The following is a 17925-nucleotide window of genomic DNA, read 5'->3' on the forward strand; positions in this document are numbered from 1 at the left end:
GAGAAACTCTCATTTAGGTGTTTATGTAAAGCTATCAGAATGTTAAGAGAAACTTTTCATTTAGGTGTTTATGTAAAGCTATCAGAATGTTAAGAGAAACTCTCCATTTAGGTGTTTATGTAAAGCTATCAGAATGTTAAGAGAAACTCCATTTAGGTGTTTATGTAAAGCTATCAGAATGTTAAGAGAAACTCCATTTAGGTGTTTATGTAAAGCTATCAGAATGTTAAGAGAAACTCTTCATTTAGGTGTTTATGTAAAGCTATCAGAATGTTAAGAGAAACTCTCCATTTAGGTGTTTATGTAAAGCTATCAGAATGTTAAGAGAAACTCTTCATTTAGGTGTTTATGTAAAGCTATCAGAATGTTAAGAGAAACCATTTAGGTGTTTATGTAAAGCTATCAGAATGTTAAGAGAAACTCCATTTAGGTGTTTATGTAAAGCTATCAGAATGTTAAGAGAAACTCTTCATTTAGGTGTTTATGTAAAGCTATCAGAATGTTAAGAGAAACTCTTCATTTAGGTGTTTATGTAAAGCTATCAGAATGTTAAGAGAAACTCTTCATTTAGGTGTTTATGTAAAGCTATCAGAATGTTAAGAGAAACTCTTCATTTAGGTGTTTATGTAAAGCTATCAGAATGTTAAGAGAAACTCTCCATTTAGGTGTTTATGTAAAGCTATCAGAATGTTAAGAGAAACTCCATTTAGGTGTTTATGTAAAGCTATCAGAATGTTAAGAGAAACTCTCCATTTAGGTGTTTATGTAAAGCTATCAGAATGTTAAGAGAAACTCCATTTAGGTGTTTATGTAAAGCTATCAGAATGTTAAGAGAAACTATCAGAATGTTAAGAGAAACCTTCATTTAGGTGTTTATGTAAAGCTATCAGAATGTTAAGAGAAACTCTTCATTTAGGTGTTTATGTAAAGCTATCAGAATGTTAAGAGAAACTCTTCATTTAGGTGTTTATGTAAAGCTATCAGAATGTTAAGAGAAACTCTCCATTTAGGTGTTTATGTAAAGCTATCAGAATGTTAAGAGAAACTCTTCATTTAGGTGTTTATGTAAAGCTATCAGAATGTTAAGAGAAACTCTCCATTTAGGTGTTTATGTAAAGCTATCAGAATGTTAAGAGAAACTCCATTTAGGTGTTTATGTAAAGCTATCAGAATGTTAAGAGAAACTCTCCATTTAGGTGTTTATGTAAAGCTATCAGAATGTTAAGAGAAACTCTCCATTTAGGTGTTTATGTAAAGCTATCAGAATGTTAAGAGAAACTCCATTTAGGTGTTTATGTAAAGCTATCAGAATGTTAAGAGAAACTCTCCATTTAGGTGTTTATGTAAAGCTATCAGAATGTTAAGAGAAACTATCAGAATGTTAAGAGAAACATTTAGGTGTTTATGTAAAGCTATCAGAATGTTAAGAAACTGATCATTTAGGTGTTTATGTAAAGCTATTGTAGAGAAACTTATGTAAAGCTATCAGAGTTAAGAAAACTCCATTTAGGTGTTTATGTAAAGCTATCAGAATGTTAAGAGAAACTCTCCATTTAGGTGTTTATGTAAAGCTATCAGAATGTTAAGAGAAACTCTCCATTTAGGTGTTTATGTAAAGCTATCAGAATGTTAAGAGAAACTCTCCATTTAGGTGTTTATGTAAAGCTATCAGAATGTTAAGAGAAACTCTTCATTTAGGTGTTTATGTAAAGCTATCAGAATGTTAAGAGAAACTCTTTTAGGTGTTTATGTAAAGCTATCAGAATGTTAGAAACCTCCATTTAGGTTTTTATGTAAAGCTATTAGAATGTCAATAGAAACTCTTTATTTAGGTGTTTATGTAAAGCTATCAGAATGTTAAGAGAAACTCTTCATTTAGGTGTTTATGTAAAGCTATCAGAATGTTAAGAGAAACTCCATTTAGGTGTTTATGTAAAGCTATCAGAATGTTAAGAGAAACTCTCATTTAGGTGTTTATGTAAAGCTATCAGAATGTTAAGAGAAACTCCATTTAGGTGTTTATGTAAAGCTATCAGAATGTTAAGAGAAACTCTCCATTTAGGTGTTTATGTAAAGCTATCAGAATGTTAAGAGAAACTCTTCATTTAGGTGTTTATGTAAAGCTATCAGAATGTAAAGAGAAACTTTTCATTTAGGTGTTTATGTATAGCTATCAGAATGTTAAGAGAAACTCTCCATTTAGGTGTTTATGTAAAGCTATTAGGATGTTAAGAGAAACTCCATTTAGGTGTTTATGTAAAGCTATCAGAATGTTAAGAGAAACTCTCCATTTAGGTGTTTATGTAAAGCTATCAGAATGTTAAGAGAAACTCTTCATTTAGGTGTTTATGTAAAGCTATCAGAATGTTAAGAGAAACTCCATTTAGGTGTTTATGTAAAGCTATCAGAATGTTAAGAGAAACTCTTCATTTAGGTGTTTATGTGTTAAAGCTATCAGAATGTTAAATGAGAAACTCTCATTTAGGTGTTTATGTAAAGCTATCAGAATGTTAAGAGAAACTCTCCATTTAGGTGTTTATGTAAAGCTATCAGAATGTTAAGAGAAACTCCATTTAGGTGTTTATGTAAAGCTATCAGAATGTTAAGAGAAACTCTTCATTTAGGTGTTTATGTAAAGCTATCAGAATGTTAAGAGAAACTCTTCATTTAGGTGTTTATGTAAAGCTATCAGAATGTTAAGAGAAACTCTCCATTTAGGTGTTTATGTAAAGCTATCAGAATGTTAAGAGAAACTCTTCATTTAGGTGTTTATGTAAAGCTATCAGAATGTTAAGAGAAACTCTTCATTTAGGTGTTTATGTAAAGCTATCAGAATGTTAAGAGAAACTCTCATTTAGGTGTTTATGTAAAGCTATCAGAATGTTAAGAGAAACTCTTCATTTAGGTGTTTATGTAAAGCTATCAGAATGTTAAGAGAAACTCTCCATTTAGGTGTTTATGTAAAGCTATCAGAATGTTAAGAGAAACTCTCCATTTAGGTGTTTATGTAAAGCTATCAGAATGTTAAGAGAAACTCTCCATTTAGGTGTTTATGTAAAGCTATCAGAATGTTAAGAGAAACTCTCATTTAGGTGTTTATGTAAAGCTATCAGAATGTTAAGAGAAACTCTCCATTTAGGTGTTTATGTAAAGCTATCAGAATGTTAAGAGAAACTCTTCATTTAGGTGTTTATGTAAAGCTATCAGAATGTTAAGAGAAACTCTCCATTTAGGTGTTTATGTAAAGCTATCAGAATGTTAAGAGAAACTCTCATTTAGGTGTTTATGTAAAGCTATCAGAATGTTAAGAGAAACTCTCCATTTAGGTGTTTATGTAAAGCTATCAGAATGTTAAGAGAAACCTCTATCATTTAGGTGTTTATGTAAAGCTATCAGAATGTTAAGAGAAACTCTCATTTAGGTGTTTATGTAAAGCTATCAGAATGTTAAGAGAAACTCTCCATTTAGGTGTTTATGTAAAGCTATCAGAATGTTAAGAGAAACTCCATTTAGGTGTTTATGTAAAGCTATCAGAATGTTAAGAGAAACCTCCATTTAGGTGTTTATGTAAAGCTATCAGAATGTTAAGAGAAACCTCCATTTAGGTGTTTATGTAAAGCTATCAGAATGTTAAGAGAAACTCTCCATTTAGGTGTTTATGTAAAGCTATCAGAATGTTAAGAGAAACTCCATTTAGGTGTTTATGTAAAGCTATCAGAATGTTAAGAGAAACTCTTCATTTAGGTGTTTATGTAAAGCTATCAGAATGTTAAGAGAAACTCCATTTAGGTGTTTATGTAAAGCTATCAGAATGTTAAGAGAAACTCCATTTCTATCATTTAGGTGTTTATGTAAAGCTATCAGAATGTTAAGAGAAACTCCATTTAGGTGTTTATGTAAAGCTATCAGAATGTTAAGAGAAACTCTTCATTTAGGTGTTTATGTAAAGCTATCAGAATGTTAAGAGAAACTCATTTAGGTGTTTATGTATAGCTATCAGAATGTTAAGAGAAACTTTTAGGTGTTTATGTAAAGCTATCAGAATGTTAAGAGAAACTCTCCATTTAGGTGTTTATGTAAAGCTATCAGAATGTTAAGAGAAACTCCATTTAGGTGTTTATGTAAAGCTATCAGAATGTTAAGAGAAACTCTCATTTAGGTGTTTATGTAAAGCTATCAGAATGTTAAGAGAAACTCTTCATTTAGGTGTTTATGTAAAGCTATCAGAATGTAAAGAGAAACTTTTCATTTAGGTGTTTATGTAAAGCTATCAGAATGTTAAGAGAAACTCTTCATTTAGGTGTTTATGTAAAGCTATCAGAATGTTAAGAGAAACTCTTCATTTAGGTGTTTATGTAAAGCTATCAGAATGTTAAGAGAAACTCCATTTAGGTGTTTATGTAAAGCTATCAGAATGTTAAGAGAAACTCTCCATTTAGGTGTTTATGTAAAGCTATCAGAATGTTAAGAGAAACTCCATTTAGGTGTTTATGTAAAGCTATCAGAATGTTAAGAGAAACTCTCCATTTAGGAAACTGTTTTATGTAAAGCTATCAGAATGTTAAGAGAAACCTCCATTTAGGTGTTTATGTAAAGCTATCAGAATGTTAAGAGAAACTCCATTTATTTAGGTGTTTATGTAAAGCTATCAGAATGTTAAGAGAAACTCTATCATTTAGGTGTTTATGTAAAGCTATCAGAATGTTAAGAGAAACTCCATTTAGGTGTTTATGTAAAGCTATCAGAATGTTAAGAGAAACTCTCCATTTAGGTGTTTATGTAAAGCTATCAGAATGTTAAGAGAAACTCTCCATTTAGGTGTTTATGTAAAGCTATCAGAATGTTAAGAGAAACTCTCCATTTAGGTGTTTATGTAAAGCTATCAGAATGTTAAGAGAAACTCTTCATTTAGGTGTTTATGTAAAGCTATCAGAATGTTAAGAGAAACTCTCCATTTAGGTGTTTATGTAAAGCTATCAGAATGTTAAGAGAAACTCTCCATTTAGGTGTTTATGTAAAGCTATCAGAATGTTAAGAGAAACTCTTTAGGTTTTAGGTGTTTATGTAAAGCATTTAGGTGTTTATGTAAAGCTATCAGAATGTTAAGAGAAACTCTTTAGGTGTTTATGTAAAGCTATCAGAATGTTAAGAGAAACTCCATTTAGGTGTTTATGTAAAGCTATCAGAATGTTAAGAGAAACTCTCCATTTAGGTGTTTATGTAAAGCTATCAGAATGTTAAGAGAAACTCTTCATTTAGGTGTTTATGTAAAGCTATCAGAATGTTAAGAGAAACTCTCCATTTAGGTGTTTATGTAAAGCTATCAGAATGTTAAGAGAAACTCTCCATTTAGGTGTTTATGTAAAGCTATCAGAATGTTAAGAGAAACTCTCATTTAGGTGTTTATGTAAAGCTATCAGAATGTTAAGAGAAACTCTTCATTTAGGTGTTTATGTAAAGCTATCAGAATGTTAAGAGAAACTCTTCATTTAGGTGTTTATGTAAAGCTATCAGAATGTTAAGAGAAATCAGAATGTTAAGAGAAACTTCATTTAGGTGTTTATGTAAAGCTATCAGAATGTTAAGAGAAACTCTTTAGGGTGTTTATGTAAAGCATCAGAATTAGAGAAACTGGTGTTTATGTAAAGCTATCAGAATGTTAAGAGAAACTCCACTTAGGTGTTTATGTAAAGCCATTTAGGTGTTTATGTAAAGCTATCAGAATGTTAAGAGAAACTCTCCATTTAGGTGTTTATGTAAAGCTATCAGAATGTTAAGAGAAACTCTTTATTTAGGTGTTTATGTAAAGCTATCAGAATGTTAAGAGAAACTCTTCATTTAGGTGTTTATGTAAAGCTATCAGAATGTTAAGAGAAACTCTTCATTTAGGTGTTTATGTAAAGCTATCAGAATGTTAAGAGAAACTCTTCATTTAGGTGTTTATGTAAAGCTATCAGAATGTTAAGAGAAACTCTCCATTTAGGTGTTTATGTAAAGCTATCAGAATGTTAAGAGAAACTCTCCATTTAGGTGTTTATGTAAAGCTATCAGAATGTTAAGAGAAACTCTCCATTTAGGTGTTTATGTAAAGCTATCAGAATGTTAAGAGAAACTCTCCATTTAGGTGTTTATGTAAAGCTATCAGAATGTTAAGAGAAACTTTCCATTTAGGTGTTTATGTAAAGCTATCAGAATGTTAAGAGAAACCTCCATTTAGGTTTTATGTAAAGCTATCAGAATGTTAAGAGAAACTCTCCATTTAGGTGTTTATGTAAAGCTATCAGAATGTTAAGAGAAACCTCCATTTAGGTGTTTATGTAAAGCTATCAGAATGTTAAGAGAAACTCTTCATTTAGGTGTTTATGTAAAGCTATCAGAATGTTAAGAGAAACTCCATTTAGGTGTTTATGTAAAGCTATCAGAATGTTAAGAGAAACTCCATTTAGGTGTTTATGTAAAGCTATCAGAATGTTAAGAGAAACTCTCTCCATTTAGGTGTTTATGTAAAGCTATCAGAATGTTAAGAGAAACTCTCCATTTAGGTGTTTATGTAAAGCTATCAGAATGTTAAGAGAAACTCCATTTAGGTGTTTATGTAAAGCTATCAGAATGTTAAGAGAAACTCCATTTAGGTGTTTATGTAAAGCTATCAGAATGTTAAGAGAAACTCCATTTAGGTGTTTATGTAAAGCTATCAGAATGTTAAGAGAAACTCTCCATTTAGGTGTTTATGTAAAGCTATCAGAATGTTAAGAGAAACTCCATTTAGGTGTTTATGTAAAGCTATCAGAATGTTAAGAGAAACTCTCCATTTAGGTGTTTATGTAAAGCTATCAGAATGTTAAGAGAAACTCTCATTTAGGTGTTTATGTAAAGCTATCAGAATGTTAAGAGAAACTCTCCATTTAGGTGTTTATGTAAAGCTATCAGAATGTTAAGAGAAACTCTTCATTTAGGTGTTTATGTATAGCTATCAGAATGTAAAGAGAAACTTTTCATTTAGGTGTTTATGTAAAGCTATCAGAATGTTAAGAGAAACTGTTTAGGTGTTTATGTAAAGCTATCAGAATGTTAAGAGAAACTCCATTTAGGTGTTTATGTAAAGCTATCAGAATGTTAAGAGAAACTATCTGTTAAGAGAAACCATTTAGGTGTTTATGTAAAGCTATCAGAATGTTAAGAGAAACTCTCCATTTAGGTTTATGTAAAGCTATCAGAATGTTAAGAGAAACTCTTCATTTAGGTGTTTGAGAAACTCTTCATTTAGGTGTTTATGTAAAGCTATCAGAATGTTAAGAGAAACTCTTCATTTAGGTGTTTATGTAAAGCTATCAGAATGTTAAGAGAAACTCTCCATTTAGGTGTTTATGTAAAGCTATCAGAATGTTAAGAGAAACTCTCATTTAGGTGTTTATGTATAGCTATCAGAATGTTAAGAGAAACTCTCATTTAGGTGTTTATGTAAAGCTATCAGAATGTTAAGAGAAACTCATTTATGTTAGTAAAGCTATCAGAATGTTAAGAGAAACTCTCCATTTAGGTGTTTATGTAAAGCTATCAGAATGTTAAGAGAAACTCTCCATTTAGGTGTTTATGTAAAGCTATCAGAATGTTAAGAGAAACTCTCCATTTAGGTGTTTATGTAAAGCTATCAGAATGTTAAGAGAAACTCTCCATTTAGGTGTTTATGTAAAGCTATCAGAATGTTAAGAGAAACTCTCCATTTAGGTGTTTATGTAAAGCTATCAGAATGTTAAGAGAACTCCAAATCCATTTAGGTGTTTATGTAAAGCTATCAGAATGTTAAGAGAAACTCTCCATTTAGGTGTTTATGTAAAGCTATCAGAATGTTAAGAGAAACTCTTTAGGTGTTTATGTAAAGCATTTAGGTTTAGTTTATGTAAAGCTATCAGAATGTTAAGAGAAACTCTTCATTTAGGTGTTTATGTAAAGCTATCAGAATGTTAAGAGAAACTCTCCATTTAGGTGTTTATGTAAAGCTATCAGAATGTTAAGAGAAACTCAGAATGTTAAGAGAAACCTCCATTTAGGTGTTTATGTAAAGCTATCAGAATGTTAAGAGAAACTCTCCATTTAGGTGTTTATGTAAAGCTATCAGAATGTTAAGAGAAACTCTCCATTTAGGTGTTTATGTAAAGCTATCAGAATGTTAAGAGAAACTCTCCATTTAGGTGTTTATGTAAAGCTATCAGAATGTTAAGAGAAACTCCATTTAGGTGTTTATGTAAAGCTATCAGAATGTTAAGAGAAACCTCCATTTAGGTGTTTATGTAAAGCTATCAGAATGTAAAGAGAAACTCTCATTTAGGTGTTTATGTAAAGCTATCAGAATGTTAAGAGAAACTCTCCATTTAGGTGTTTATGTAAAGCTATCAGAATGTTAAGAGAAACTCTCCATTTAGGTGTTTATGTAAAGCTATCAGAATGTTAAGAGAAACTCTCCATTTAGGTGTTTATGTAAAGCTATCAGAATGTTAAGAGAAACTCCATTTAGGTGTTTATGTAAAGCTATCAGAATGTTAAGAGAAACTCTCCATTTAGGTGTTTATGTAAAGCTATCAGAATGTTAAGAGAAACTCTCCATTTAGGTGTTTATGTAAAGCTATCAGAATGTTAAGAGAAACTCTCCATTTAGGTGTTTATGTAAAGCTATCAGAATGTTAAGAGAAACTCCATTTAGGTGTTTATGTAAAGCTATCAGAATGTTAAGAGAAACTCTCCATTTAGGTGTTTATGTAAAGCTATCAGAATGTTAAGAGAAACTCTTCATTTAGGTGTTTATGTAAAGCTATCAGAATGTTAAGAGAAACTCTCATTTAGGTGTTTTAGGTGTTTATGTAAAGCTATCAGAATGTTAAGAGAAACTCTCCATTTAGGTGTTTATGTAAAGCTATCAGAATGTTAAGAGAAACTCATCATTTGTTAAGAGAAACTCATTTTTAGGTGTTTATGTAAAGCTATCAGAATGTTAAGAGAAACTCTCCATTTAGGTGTTTATGTAAAGCTATCAGAATGTTAAGAGAAACTCTTTAGGTGTTTATGTAAAGCTATCAGAATGTTAAGAGAAACCTCATTTAGGTGTTTATGTAAAGCTATCAGAATGTTAAGAGAAACTCTCCATTTAGGTGTTTATGTAAAGCTATCAGAATGTTAAGAGAAACTCTTCATTTAGGTGTTTATGTAAAGCTATCAGAATGTTAAGAGAAACTCTTCATTTAGGTGTTTATGTAAAGCTATCAGAATGTTAAGAGAAACTTTTCATTTAGGTGTTTATGTAAAGCTATCAGAATGTTAAGAGAAACTCTCCATTTAGGTGTTTATGTAAAGCTATCAGAATGTTAAGAGAAACTCTTTAGGTGTTTATGTAAAGCATTTAGGAAACTCTCCATTTGAAGGTTTATGTAAAGCTATCAGAATGTTAAGAGAAACTCTCCATTTAGGTGTTTATGTAAAGCTATCAGAATGTTAAGAGAAACTCTCCATTTAGGTGTTTATGTAAAGCTATCAGAATGTTAAGAGAAACTCCATTTAGGTGTTTATGTAAAGCTATCAGAATGTTAAGAGAAACTCTTCATTTAGGTGTTTATGTAAAGCTATCAGAATGTTAAGAGAAACTCTTTATTTAGGGGTTTATGTTAAGCTATCAGAATGTTAAGAGAAACTCCATTTAGGTGTTTATGTAAAGCTATCAGAATGTAAAGAGAAACTTTTCATTTAGGTGTTTATGTATAGCTATCAGAATGTAAAGAGAAACTTTTCATTTAGGTGTTTGAGAAACTTTTCATTTAGGTGTTTATGTAAAGCTATCAGAATGTTAAGAGAAACTCTTCATTTAGGTGTTTATGTAAAGCTATCAGAATGTTAAGAGAAACTCTTCATTTAGGTGTTTATGTAAAGCTATCAGAATGTTAAGAGAAACTCTCCATTTAGGTGTTTATGTAAAGCTATCAGAATGTTAAGAGAAACTCTCATTTAGGTGTTTATGTAAAGCTATCAGAATGTTAAGAGAAACTCTCCATTTAGGTGTTTATGTAAAGCTATCAGAATGTTAAGAGAAACTCTCCATTTAGGTGTTTATGTAAAGCTATCAGAATGTTAAGAGAAACTCTCCATTTAGGTGTTTATGTAAAGCTATCAGAATGTTAAGAGAAACTCTTCATTTAGGTGTTTATGTAAAGCTATCAGAATGTTAAGAGAAACTCCATTTAGGTGTTTATGTAAAGCTATCAGAATGTTAAGAGAAACTCTTTATTTAGGAGTTTATGTAAAGCTATCAGAATGTTAAGAGAAACTCTCCATTTAGGTGTTTATGTAAAGCTATCAGAATGTTAAGAGAAACTTTCCATTTAGGTGTTTATGTAAAGCTATCAGAATGTTAAGAGAAACTCTTTATTTAGGTGTTTATGTAAAGCTATCAGAATGTTAAGAGAAACTCCATTTAGGTGTTTATGTAAAGCTATCAGAATGTTAAGAGAAACTCATTTATGTTATGTAAAGCTATCAGAATGTTAAGAAAACTCCATCCATTTAGGTGTTTATGTAAAGCTATCAGAATGTTAAGAGAAACTCTCCATTTAGGTGTTTATGTAAAGCTATCAGAATGTTAAGAGAAACTCCATTTAGGTGTTTCATGTAAAGCTATCAGAATGTTAAGAGAAACTCCATTTAGGTGTTTATGTAAAGCTATCAGAATGTTAAGAGAAACTCTTTATTTAGGTGTTTATGTAAAGCTATCAGAATGTTAAGAGAAACTCTCCATTTAGGTGTTTATGCTATCAGAATGTTAAGAGAAACTCATTTAGGTGTTTATGTAAAGCATTTAGGAAACCTGTTTATGTAAAGCTATCAGAATGTTAAGAGAAACTCTTTAGGTGTTTATGTAAAGCTATCAGAATGTAGAGAAACTCTGTTTATGTAAAGCTATCAGAATGTTAAGAGAAACTCTTCATTTAGGTGTTTATGTAAAGCTATCAGAATGTTAAGAGAAACTCTCCATTTAGGTGTTTATGTAAAGCTATCAGAATGTTAAGAGAAACTCTCCATTTAGGTGTTTATGTAAAGCTATCAGAATGTTAAGAGAAACTCCATTTAGGTGTTTATGTAAAGCTATCAGAATGTTAAGAGAAACTCTCCATTTAGGTGTTTATGTAAAGCTATCAGAATGTTAAGAGAAACTCTCCATTTAGGTGTTTATGTAAAGCTATCAGAATGTTAAGAGAAACTCTCCATTTAGGTGTTTATGTAAAGCTATCAGAATGTTAAGAGAAACTCTCCATTTAGGTGTTTATGTAAAGCTATCAGAATGTTAAGAGAAACTCTTCATTTAGGGTTTATGTAAAGCTATCAGAATGTTAAGAGAAACTCTTCATTTAGGTGTTTATGTAAAGCTATCAGAATGTTAAGAGAAACTCCATTTAGGTGTTTATGTAAAGCTATCAGAATGTTAAGAGAAACTCTCCATTTAGGTGTTTATGTAAAGCTATCAGAATGTTAAGAGAAACTCTTTAGGTGTTTATGTAAAGCATTTAAGGTGGTTTATGTAAAGCTATCAGAATGTTAAGAGAAACTCTTCATTTAGGTGTTTATGTAAAGCTATCAGAATGTTAAGAGAAACTCTCCATTTAGGTGTTTATGTAAAGCTATCAGAATGTTAAGAGAAACTCCATTTAGGTGTTTATGTAAAGCTATCAGAATGTTAAGAGAAACCTCCATTTAGGTGTTTATGTAAAGCTATCAGAATGTTAAGAGAAACTCTCATTTAGGTGTTTATGTAAAGCTATCAGAATGTTAAGAGAAACTCTCCATTTAGGTGTTTATGTAAAGCTATCAGAATGTTAAGAGAAACCTCCATTTAGGTGTTTATGTAAAGCTATCAGAATGTTAAGAGAAACTCTCCATTTAGGTGTTTATGTAAAGCTATCAGAATGTTAAGAGAAACTCTATCATTTAGGAAACTGTTTATGTAAAGCTATCAGAATGTTAAGAGAAACTCTCATTTAGGTGTTTATGTAAAGCTATCAGAATGTTAAGAGAAACTCCATTTAGGAGAAACTGTTTTATGTAAAGCTATCAGAATGTTAAGAGAAACTCTTCATTTAGTTTATGTAAAGCTATCAGAATGTTAAGAGAAACTCTTCATTTAGGTGTTTATGTAAAGCTATCAGAATGTTAAGAGAAACTCCATTTAGGTGTTTATGTAAAGCTATCAGAATGTTAAGAGAAACTCTTTATTTAGGTGTTTATGTAAAGCTATCAGAATGTTAAGAGAAACTCTTCATTTAGGTGTTTATGTAAAGCTATCAGAATGTTAAGAGAAACTCTTCATTTAGGTGTTTATGTAAAGCTATCAGAATGTTAAGAGAAACTCTCCATTTAGGTGTTTATGTAAAGCTATCAGAATGTTAAGAGAAACTCTCCATTTAGGTGTTTATGTAAAGCTATCAGAATGTTAAGAGAAACTCTCCATTTAGGTGTTTATGTAAAGCTATCAGAATGTTAAGAGAAACTCTTCATTTAGGTGTAAAGCTATCAGAATGTTAAGAGAAACTGTTAGGAGAAACCTCAGTATGTAAAGCTATCAGAATGTTAAGAGAAACTTTAGGTGTTTATTTCAGAATGTTAAGAGAAACTCTTCATTTAGGTGTTTATGTAAAGCTATCAGAATGTTAAGAGAAACTCCATTTAGGTGTTTATGTAAAGCTATCAGAATGTTAAGAGAAACTCCATTTAGGTGTTTATGTAAAGCTATCAGAATGTTAAGAGAAACTCTCCATTTAGGTGTTTATGTAAAGCTATCAGAATGTTAAGAGAAACTCTTTAGGTTTATGTTTAGGTGTTTATGTAAAGCTATCAGAATGTTAAGAGAAACTCTATCAGAATGTTAAGAGAAACTCCATTTAGGTGTTTATGTAAAGCTATCAGAATGTTAAGAGAAACTCTCCATTTAGGTGTTTATGTAAAGCTATCAGAATGTTAAGAGAAACTCTTCATTTAGGTGTTTATGTAAAGCTATCAGAATGTTAAGAGAAACTCTCCATTTAGGTGTTTATGTAAAGCTATCAGAATGTTAAGAGAAACTCTTCATTTAGGTGTTTATGTAAAGCTATCAGAATGTTAAGAGAAAGCTATCAGAATGTTAAGAGAAACTCTCATTTAGGTGTTTATGTAAAGCTATCAGAATGTTAAGAGAAACTCCATTTAGGTGTTTATGTAAAGCTATCAGAATGTTAAGAGAAACTCTTTAGGTGTTTATGTAAAGCTTTATTGTTAAGAGAAACCTCCATTTAGGTGTTTATGTAAAGCTATCAGAATGTTAAGAGAAACTCCATTTAGGTGTTTATGTAAAGCTATCAGAATGTTAAGAGAAACTCTTCATTTAGGTGTTTATGTAAAGCTATCAGAATGTTAAGAGAAACTCTCCATTTAGGTGTTTATGTAAAGCTATCAGAATGTTAAGAGAAACTCTTCATTTAGGTGTTTATGTAAAGCTATCAGAATGTTAAGAGAAACTCTTCATTTAGGTGTTTATGTAAAGCTATCAGAATGTTAAGAGAAACTCTTCATTTAGGTGTTTATGTAAAGCTATCAGAATGTTAAGAGAAACTCTTTATTTAGGTGTTTATGTAAAGCTATCAGAATGTTAAGAGAAATTCTCCATTTAGGTGTTTATGTAAAGCTATCAGAATGTTAAGAGAAACCATTTAGGTTTTATGTAAAGCTATCAGAATGTTAAGAGAAACTCTTCATTTAGGTGTTTATGTAAAGCTATCAGAATGTTAAGAGAAACTCTTCATTTAGGTGTTTATGTAAAGCTATCAGAATGTTAAGAGAAACTCTCCATTTAGGTGTTTATGTAAAGCTATCAGAATGTTAAGAGAAACTCTTCATTTAGGTGTTTATGTAAAGCTATCAGAATGTTAAGAGAAACTCTTCATTTAGGTGTTTATGTAAAGCTATCAGAATGTTAAGAGAAACTCCATTTAGGTGTTTATGTAAAGCTATCAGAATGTAAAGAGAAACTTTTCATTTAGGTGTTTATGTAAAGCTATCAGAATGTTAAGAGAAACTCTCCATTTAGGTGTTTATGTAAAGCTATCAGAATGTTAAGAGAAACTCTTCATTTAGGGTGTTTAGAATGTAAGAGAAACTATTTAGGTGTTTATGTAAAGCATCAGAATGTTAAGAGAAACTCTGGTGTTTATGTAAAGCTATCAGAATGTTAAGAGAAACTCACCATTTAGGTGTTTATGTAAAGCTATCAGAATGTTAAGAGAAACTCTTTATTTAGGTGTTTATGTAAAGCTATCAGAATGTTAAGAGAAACTCTCCATTTAGGTGTTTATGTAAAGCTATCAGAATGTTAAGAGAAACTCTCCATTTAGGTGTTTATGTAAAGCTATCAGAATGTTAAGAGAAACTCTCCATTTAGGTGTTTATGTAAAGCTATCAGAATGTTAAGAGAAACTCTCCATTTAGGTGTTTATGTAAAGCTATCAGAATGTTAAGAGAAACTCTCCATTTAGGTGTTTATGTAAAGCTATCAGAATGTTAAGAGAAACTCTTCATTTAGGTGTTTATGTAAAGCTATCAGAATGTTAAGAGAAACTCCATTTAGGTGTTTATGTAAAGCTATCAGAATGTTAAGAGAAACTCTCCATTTAGGTGTTTATGTAAAGCTATCAGAATGTTAAGAGAAACTCTCCATTTAGGTGTTTATGTAAAGCTATCAGAATGTTAAGAGAAACTCTTCATTTAGGTGTTTATGTAAAGCTATCAGAATGTTAAGAGAAACTCTCCATTTAGGTGTTTATGTAAAGCTATCAGAATGTTAAGAGAAACTCTTCATTTAGGTGTTTATGTAAAGCTATCAGAATGTTAAGAGAAACTCTCCATTTAGGTGTTTATGTAAAGCTATCAGAATGTTAAGAGAAACTCTTCATTTAGGTGTTTATGTAAAGCTATCAGAATGTTAAGAGAAACTCTTCATTTAGGTGTTTATGTAAAGCTATCAGAATGTTAAGAGAAACTCTTCATTTAGGTGTTTATGTAAAGCTATCAGAATGTTAAGAGAAACTCTTCATTTAGGTTTTATGTAAAGCTATCAGAATGTTAAGAGAAACTCTATCAGAATGTTAAGAGAAACATTTAGGTGTTTATGTATAGCTATCAGAATGTTAAGAGAAACTCTCCATTTAGGTGTTTATGTAAAGCTATCAGAATGTTAAGAGAAACTATCATCAGAATGTTAAGAGAAACTCTCCATTTAGGTGTTTATGTAAAGCTATCAGAATGTTAAGAGAAACTCTCATTTAGGTGTTTATGTAAAGCTATCAGAATGTTAAGAGAAACTCTTTAGGTGTTTATGTAAAGCTATCATTTAGAGAAACTCCATTTAGTTTATGTAAAGCTATCAGAATGTTAAGAGAAACTCTTTAGGTGTTTATGTAAAGCATTTAGGTGTTTATGTAAAGCTATCAGAATGTTAAGAGAAACTCCATCTATCATTTAGGAAACCTGGTGTTTATGTAAAGCTATCAGAATGTTAAGAGAAACTCTCCATTTAGGTTTTTATGTAAAGCTATTAGAATGTCAAGAGAAACTCTCCATTTATGTGTTTATGTAAAGCTATCAGAATGTTAAGAGAAACTCCATTTAGGTGTTTATGTAAAGCATTTAGGTGTTTATGTAAAGCTATCAGAATGTTAAGAGAAACTCATTTAGGTGTTTATGTAAAGCATTTAGGTGTTTATGTAAAGCTATCAGAATGTTAAGAGAAACTCTTTAGGTGTTTATGTAAAGCATTTAGGAAACTGGTTTATGTAAAGCTATCAGAATGTTAAGAGAAACTCCATTTAGGTGTTTATGTAAAGCTATCAGAATGTTAAGAGAAACTTTAGGTGTTTATGTAAAGCCATTTAGGTGTTTATGTAAAGCTATCAGAATGTTAAGAGAAACTCTCCATTTAGGTGTTTATGTAAAGCTATCAGAATGTTAAGAGAAACTCTTTATTTAGGCTATCAGTTTATGTAAAGCTATCAGAATGTTAAGAGAAACTCTCCATTTAGGTTTATGTAAAGCTATCAGAATGTTAAGAGAAACTCCATTTAGGTGTTTATGTAAAGCTATCAGAATGTTAAGAGAAACTCTCATTTAGGTGTTTATGTAAAGCTATCAGAATGTTAAGAGAAACTCTCCATTTAGGTGTTTATGTAAAGCTATCAGAATGTTAAGAGAAACTCCATTTAGGTGTTTATGTAAAGCTATCAGAATGTTAAGAGAAACTCTCCATTTAGGTGTTTATGTAAAGCTATCAGAATGTTAAGAGAAACTCTCCATTTAGGTGTTTATGTAAAGCTATCAGAATGTTAAGAGTTTAGGTGTTTATGTAAAGCATTTAGGTGTTTATGTAAAGCTATCAGAATGTTAAGAGAAACTCTCAGAATGTTAAGAGAAACCTCATTTAGGGTGTTTATGTAAAGCCATCAGAATGTTAAGAGAAACTCTTCATTTAGTTTATGTAAAGCTATGTTTATGTAAAGCTATCAGAATGTTAAGAGAAACTCTTCATTTAGGTGTTTATGTAAAGCTATCAGAATGTTAAGAGAAACTCTTCATTTAGGTGTTTATGTAAAGCTATCAGAATGTTAAGAGAAACTCTTCATTTAGGTGTTTATGTATAGCTATCAGAATGTTAAGAGAAACTCCATTTAGGTGTTTATGTAAAGCTATCAGAATGTTAAGAGAAACTCTCCATTTAGGTGTTTATGTAAAGCTATCAGAATGTTAAGAGAAACTCTCCATTTAGGTGTTTATGTAAAGCTATCAGAATGTTAAGAGAAACTCTTCATTTAGGTGTTTATGTAAAGCTATCAGAATGTTAAGAGAAACTCTCCATTTAGGTGTTTATGTAAAGCTATCAGAATGTTAAGAGAAACTCTCCATTTAGGTGTTTATGTAAAGCTATCAGAATGTTAAGAGAAACTCCATTTAGGTGTTTATGTAAAGCTATCAGAATGTTATACAGACATACTGTTTTATTTGTTCATTTGGACAGTCAACATTTGCCGGCTATTTACATGCTAGGGGCGTTATCCATCACATATTGAATACAACTAAGTTGTGTTACCAATAAGTGATAGAAATAGTTAATTTTCTGACAAAGGTTTAAATACTTATTAACGTAACTTTATCTTCTTAGAAGTATTATACTCAGACAGGCTATTTGCAAACTTAATATTGCACTTAATGCATTTCTTTTAAAAGCTTGGTAATTCACATTTCACGAGATAGGCTGAAATAATTGACTAAAGGTCAGTAAAACATTCTTTATCCAGTCAAGAAGTTTATCAATGACGAATATCCTTATGGACAAAGAGCATATGAAACTGGAATTTTAATAAGTACATGCTCACCAGAACTCCTTTGATTATTGTTTTGTGTTTGTTTGTTTTTTGGAATTTTGCACAAAGCTACTCCAGGGCTATTTGCGCTTGCCGTCTCTAATTTAGCAGTGTAAGACAAGAGAGAAGGCAGCTAGTCATCACCAACTACTGCCAACTCTTGGGCGACTCTTTTGTCAACGAATAGTGGGACTGACCGTAACATTGTAACGTCCCCACGGCTAAAAGGGCGAGCAAGTTTGGTGTGATGGGGATTTGAACCCGCGACCCTCGAATTACGTGTCGAACGCCTTAACACACTTGGCCATGCCGAGCTCCTTTTGATTAATGTTGTTGGTTTCTTTTGTTCTTTTTATAAGTATGTTCTTCTTAAATTGTTCTGATAACTACACAAAGCGTAAGACATTTCATTAGATTATAGCTGGCCAAAATATTAAGGCCAATGAACATGAAAAAAATATATACATTTTGCGTTGTTAGACTCAACCACTTATTTGAGTAGAGC

This window comes from Tachypleus tridentatus, chromosome 1 (assembly GCF_004210375.1).
Source record: "Tachypleus tridentatus isolate NWPU-2018 chromosome 1, ASM421037v1, whole genome shotgun sequence".
NCBI classification, from domain to species: Eukaryota; Metazoa; Arthropoda; class Merostomata; order Xiphosura; family Limulidae; genus Tachypleus; species Tachypleus tridentatus.